The sequence below is a fragment of the Odocoileus virginianus genome, unplaced genomic scaffold (assembly GCF_023699985.2).
Source record: "Odocoileus virginianus isolate 20LAN1187 ecotype Illinois unplaced genomic scaffold, Ovbor_1.2 Unplaced_Scaffold_5, whole genome shotgun sequence".
NCBI classification, from domain to species: domain Eukaryota; kingdom Metazoa; phylum Chordata; class Mammalia; order Artiodactyla; family Cervidae; genus Odocoileus; species Odocoileus virginianus.
The window spans coordinates 50,708-57,132 of NW_027224267.1; positions in this window are offsets into that span (position 1 = coordinate 50,708).

Here is a 6,425-nt window from a genome sequence, read left to right on the forward strand (position 1 = left end):
CAAACGGTGGAGAGGAAACACTTCCATGTGACTTTCAGCTCAGGCAGGCATCTAGTGAGAGGCCGGCAAGTCACGAAGAACAGGCGGCTCGGCCGCTGGCTGTGGCTTCTACCTGTAGGGACAGTGGGGTCATTCACGCTCTTGCCTAGAGAAAACCTGGGCAAGAAAACCTGTCTGAGGGCCTGCTTGTTTGCACAGAGCATCCGTCACTGTCCTTGGTCCCATGGCCCTGATTCTGTCTCGGGGTCCCTGTGGCTCTGCTCGGTGGAGGGGACCTTTCACGGAATGTCTGCTCCGCCCGGGACAGGCAAGTCGCTGAGCTGATCAGCAGGGTTGAGAGGACGCGGCGGGTGGGGGCGAGTGGCAGGTGACTGTCTAGACATGCTCCCTCTGGTGTTTCGTGGGTGGGGGTGGAAGTTGGGCCCTGCCGTGAGGTTGCTGCAGACCCCCTGGTGTGATGGCCACCAGCGCACCCGACCCTCCCTCGACCTTTGAGGGCAGCCAGGTAGTGACCAGGACTCAGCTGATGTCAGACTCCAGGTCCCCCCCCCCCCAGGGGTGCGGAGGCCAGCCCGAAGCCTGCCCCCAGGAGGGAGGGGCTGGGTGGAGCTGGGCTGGCAGGACGGCCCCCCGGGCCCCCCCCCACCCCCAGAGAGCACAAGCTGGACTCTGGACCCTCCTGCCTGGGGCTGGACTGTGCTGCGGAGTGAAGAGGGTGGAGCCCTGCCATGTGAACCAGCTGCCCTGGGGGCACGGTGGTGCCTGCGCCTGCTTCCCGCGCCCACGCGCTGTAGAGGTCAGCCTGGAGGCGCCCCGGGTCCAGGGCTGCCATCTGGGGCTGCCCGATGAATTTCTAGCTCTTAGACAAGACACCAGCGTGAGAACTCACTGGTTCAACCAACACAGGGCCCTGGCCCGGTGGAACTCGAGGCTCTGGCCCGAACCCTGACAGGCATGCAACCCTTCAGGGCTGTCACACCCTGAAACCCCCAGGAAGGACGGATGGAATCACGCAGCAGGGACTTTCCTGTGGTCCGGTGGCTAAGACTGTGCTCCCAACGCAGGGAGCACGGGTTCGATCCCTGGCCAGGGAGCTAGATCCCAGACGCTGCAACTGAGACCCGGTGCAGCCAAATAAAAATACTTATTTTAAAAAGTAGAAATTAAGAAATTAAACCGAAGATTTAGAAATGTTTGTTTCAAGATAGCAGTAAACTCATTACAGTGGTAACACAAGTGCCACTTGCATGGAAAACATGTTTTCCTAAACAAGGAGTTTTAGCGAGAAGAGTGGCATTGTGTCATGTTTCCTCAAATCTCTGGCCTGAGAGCAGTCAGCGGCCGCTATGGGACATGGCTTGGTTGGAAAGTGAGGGAATCTGGGAAATCGCGCCTCATGTGGATACGTGTTTGGAAAAGAAGGGGAGGTTTCAACAACACCTGCGGGTCACAGGTGTTCTTCCTTCTGACGACACCCAGACTCGACCACGGTGGTTCCTGGTGGGCTGGTTACCGCGTAGAAGCTGAAAACCTATCAGTGAGCGTTCACCAGTGTCTCCTGGGAATCCATCTGTCCATCCTCCACCTGGACCAGTCTTTTCCACACTTGTGGCTATGACGTCACAGGCTGGGCATTTGGAAGATAACGGTCACCAAGCACCCAGGTCTGCCCCAAGTCGATGGTCCTGTGTCAAAGTGTCCCCGTGTGAATTCACTGTCAGTCTCAGCTAAAACATCTGTGGTTTGGTGAGTTGGCAAGCTCCTGGTGGTGGGTGCAAGTTTTCTCAAAACCCCGGTCTTTGATGAAAGCTTGAAGTTGGTCACAAGCACCATCAGTTTTCCTTGGAGGGACAGGCTCACTTTGTCATCTTCAAGGAGGCGTCTCCGAGGCACACAGGTCTGAATAATCAGACCTGCCGTCAGCCCTCCTTTCAAAGACACTGTTCCACAGCTTCCCTGGGGGTCCAAAGGCTGGGAATCTGCCCACCAGTGCAGGGGACTCAGGTTCGATGCCTGGTCTAGGCCATCCCACAGGCTGCAAGGGAGCTAAGCCCACGCGCCGCTGAGCCTCTGAACCCTGGAGCCCGTGGGAGCCTGCCCACCCCAGCGGGAGAGTAGCCCCCACGCGCCACAACTAGAGAAAGCCCCCTCATAGCAATGAAGGCCCAGTACAGCCGAAATCAAAGCTGTTCCCTTAAAGTATATATATGTATATTTCAGCCCGCGACTCAAACAATGGCACATGTGCTCTTCCTGACACAGCCTTCCCACTCAGGTCTGGAACGGAAGGGCTTTGGGTGTGCTTGCATTTTGTCTCATGGAAGGGAGACTCAGGGGATTCCTGAGTGGACTCAGGGGCCAAGAGTTCGTAGGATGAATGGTTTGTTCTGCTTGTCGAGGACACTCCGAAGGGAAAGGAGCGCTCTCGCTGCTGGCCTGTGACCGGAGGGGAGGATGCAGGGCCGTCACCGAGGCGGGTGGCCAGGGCTGCAGCGGGAACCAGGGCACACAGGGCCCCGGGGGCCAGGCATGCAGTAGCGTCTGGCACGGGGACCAGGGGGGCCTAGGCCTCAGGCCCTCGTGGGGCCCCTGGGAGCTGCCACCCTTCCCACAGACCCCTTCCTTCCTGACCCCATGGGTGTGTGCTGCCTGGCCTGCAGTGAAGACCTTCCCGCCAGCCTTCCTGGGGTGGGGTTTGCCTCATAGACTGGGCCGGGGCCACCCCTCCCAACCCCACCCCCACGCATCACGGGGCCTGTTTCCTGCTCTCAAGGCCCTGTGGGTGGCAAGGTTGTGCCGGCCTCTTCGGTCACCGCGGTGCTGATGGCCAGCGCTCCCAGAGCATGGCGGGTCCCTGCCAGCGCTGTGCCCGCTCAGCCAAGGACAAAGCGATCAGTGTAGAAATCGGGATCGCGAGATGCAATACTTTCTCTCTTTGCCAGATGGTGTGGTTGTAAGACCAGGAAACCTAAAAGAAAACCCGACTAGATGAACAGAGAACATAAGTGTATAAAATTTCCTTTTTCTATAGTCTTGTAATACAGACATGCGGGAGATCCTGTTCCTAACAAGTGTATAATTGTGTAACGCTCCGAGTGCTTCTAAATGGATGACAACGGATAGGAAAGGTGAGCACAGTCATTAAAGGCAGGAAAGGGCCTGGACCGAGGTGTCGCGGGGGCCACTGCCCTCGGGTCCCCCAGGGCCCCCTCCCACACCCCGAGAAGGAGCCAGGCGGCACCCCGGCCACCGTGGGGATGCCCGTGCTCCATCTCCTGCCCGGCCCGCCCGCCAGCCCGCCCTCCGGGAGCCCCTGGGGACCCTTCTCTGAGACGGATTCCGGACACTGCGTTCTCGATGTTCCATCAGAACCATGCGTGCCATAGACCCTTGCCCCATCCAGGGTCCAGGGTCCAGGGTCCAGGGTGAGGCTGTGAGAGAGCGGGGAGGGTTACTTAGGGTTAGTGAAGTGAAGGGGCGGCCGGGATGCTCTGAGGGCCACCGGGGTCAGAGGTGACCAGGGTCGGGGCCGTGGCGCAGCAGGAGAGATGCGGCCGGCTCAGCTGTTCCAGTCTGTCTGGCACAGTGTAACCGGCCATGTGAGCCATCAGGGAACCGCTTCCACAGCCTGTCTTGGGCCCCTGCTCAGGCTCAGATGCTGCAGTGCTGTGCCCCTGCCCTGGAGGAGCTCAGGACCGACCTTGGTTTTTTATCCCAATCTCTGATGTTTGGTGTCGAGCTTGATTCAGGTTTTCTTTTTCCCTGTTACAACAAACCGAAGACCTTCCCTTGTGTCAGAGCCTGCTAAAGGCCCATCAGTACCCACTCTTCCCTTCCCGGGAACAAAACGCTTATATTTTTCTGGGCAGCAATGTTCCCACTAAACTTGACCAAAGTCCCTTGCAATTTAGGGTGACAAGGCATCTGAGGAAGTTGGGTGCAAATTCTGGGAAACCTCCCTAAGAAAGGAACAGGCAGATATGTGGGTTTTTTCCTCACATTTTCCCCACTTTCTTGTGCTTCTGGCCCCACCATAGGGGACATGGAAAAGATGTCTGGCTCTCCAGCAGCCCTCCAGGACCGTGAGGCCCCCTGAGGATGAGAATCACAGCCCAACAGAGGAGGGAGACTGTGGGCCCTGGGGCCCGCCAGCCCTGTGCCGCTGCTGTTGGGCCTGGCTTCTCTTGTGAGAGAGAAATAGAATTCCATCCCACGCCAGTGTCGTCTCTAGCCTTGTTACTGGCCAATCACTCAGTCATGTCTGACTCTGTGACCCTGTGGGCTGTAGCCCACCAGGCTCCTCTGTCCATGGGATTTCCCAGGCAAGAATACTGGAGTGGGTTGCCATTTCCTCCTCCAGGGGATCTTCCCGACCCAGGGATCGAACCCGAGTCTCCTGCATTGGCAGGCGGGTTCTTTACCACTGAGCCACCAGGGAAGCCCCATTTCTATCCTAGCTCAACTTTTAGCAAATTTAGTATCAGAAAGGGAAAGGGGTTCTGGCCACGGCTGCCCCTAGAACAGTGCACTGGCCGAGTGGGGGCAGCTGAGTAGGGGTGGAGGGGTCACCAGGGTCTGCCCCCTGCGGACTGGAAAGCCAGTGACCCGGGTCATGTCGTGGGGATAGTGGGGCCACCTGTCATCCGGCCACCTTGGCGGGCAGACCACACATGGGCGGAATAGCAGCCCTGGGGGGTGGGGGTGGGGGCGGCGAGGAAGACGGCAGAGCCCTGGGGAGAGGCGAGTGAGTCCCAGGAGGAAGATGGAGTCGGCTACGCCTCCAGCCTGTGGCACAGACGGTGCAAAGTGGCTGGTCACCCAGGCTGACGCGGGCCTCCTCGTGGGTGCTGCGGTCCCCAGACCGCAGTGATGCGCTGGGCTGTCCTGCCCCGGGTCACAGGCCCTCCGTTTCCCACAGCTCCCTGGGCACCCGCCGCGGGGACCCTCGTGGGGACCCAGTGTAATCCGGCACAGTCCTGCCCTCGGAGTGGCCGGCGTGGGAGGGGCTGACACACGGTAGGGCCAGCCGGTGGGCACAGGGGTGTGGGGGCCAGGGCGGGAGGGGTAGCCCCATCCCGGAGCCCAGGGACTCGCAGGGTCCTCGGGCTGAGGCCCCCTCAGTGCAGGTGGTCCCTGGCCAGGATGCGGGGCAGGCCCTGGGGAGCCCGGCTGGGCCTCTTGGCTGAGAGGGCCTCACTCGTGGGGGTGGGGGGGTGGCGGGAACACAGACGCTGCCCCCTCCTGCTCCAGCTGCCGCTTCATGTCACGTGCATAGAACGCCCTCAAGGCAGGCCTCGCTCCGAGAGCTTTCCACCAGCTTCTAAAAAGTTCCCAGCCTGTCCCTGCTCAGCCACTCAGCAGTGTCCAACGCTTTGCCACCCCACGGACTTCAGCCCACCAGGCTCCCCTGTCCTCCGCCGCCCCCCAAGTTGGCTCGAGTTCACGTCCACCGAGTCGATGATGCCCTCTCACCCTCTGCCGCCCCCTTCTCCTCTGACACCTTCTCCCCCCTTCCCCGCGGCTGATTTTTCACTCACCACGGCTCCATCCTCCTCCCAACAAACCCCCAGCTCCAGCTGCCTGGGGTCTGGGGGCCACAACCCCCCAGCCACTTGCCCCCACCCACCTCCAGGTCACGAGCTCACGGCCGCCTGTTACTGTTGAAATTTAGATTCCAGCTTCATGCCTGACCCCCTCCATCCCCCGCCTCATCTCCCCAAACGCCTTGGTCTTTCCGTGTTCAGAGAACTTTCACCAGACTTTCCAAGCTCTCTGGGAACAGTATGCCTCCCCAGGGTGCCAGCTGGCATCTCCTGCAATTATCCTTAAATTATAGGGACAATTTTAATTTCACAATAATTAGAAATATCAACTGCAGCTCAGGCCTTCGAAACTAATGGAATTTTAATGGGCAGCTGCTTAGGTTACAGCCAAGAATAGTAACGCTCCCCAGCTGGAGGTGGGGGCTGTGGGCCTCTGTGCAGGGTGGGTGGGGGGCGGCCGATGGGCAGCTGGGCACAGTGGGCGTGCCCAGTCGGGGTGGAGCCTGCGCCCCGGCCTTTGGGCCCCAAGCTCACGGTATCTCCCCCCTGAAAGTGCCGTCCGGGCCTGGTCAGCCCAGCCCACAGCCGCCACGCTTGCCTCTGAGCTCCTTTCCACCCCAGGCAGAGCCCACCACCCCAACCCCGCAGCCCGGACCATAGAGAGAGCTTCCTCAGAAGGCCTGCGTGCCCTGTGCTCACCCGCGCGTGTCTCCTCTCAGCACTGCCGCCCAGGGTCCCACAGTCTTCTCCCGCGTGGGGTCAGCGTTTAGTCATCTCCGGAGCGGAGGGCTGGTGTGGGTCCGCTCAGACCTGCAACCCCACCGTCCTGGAGAGTGTGAGTTAGTGGTGCCCGTGGAGGGGGGCAGAGAATTTGTTTTGACT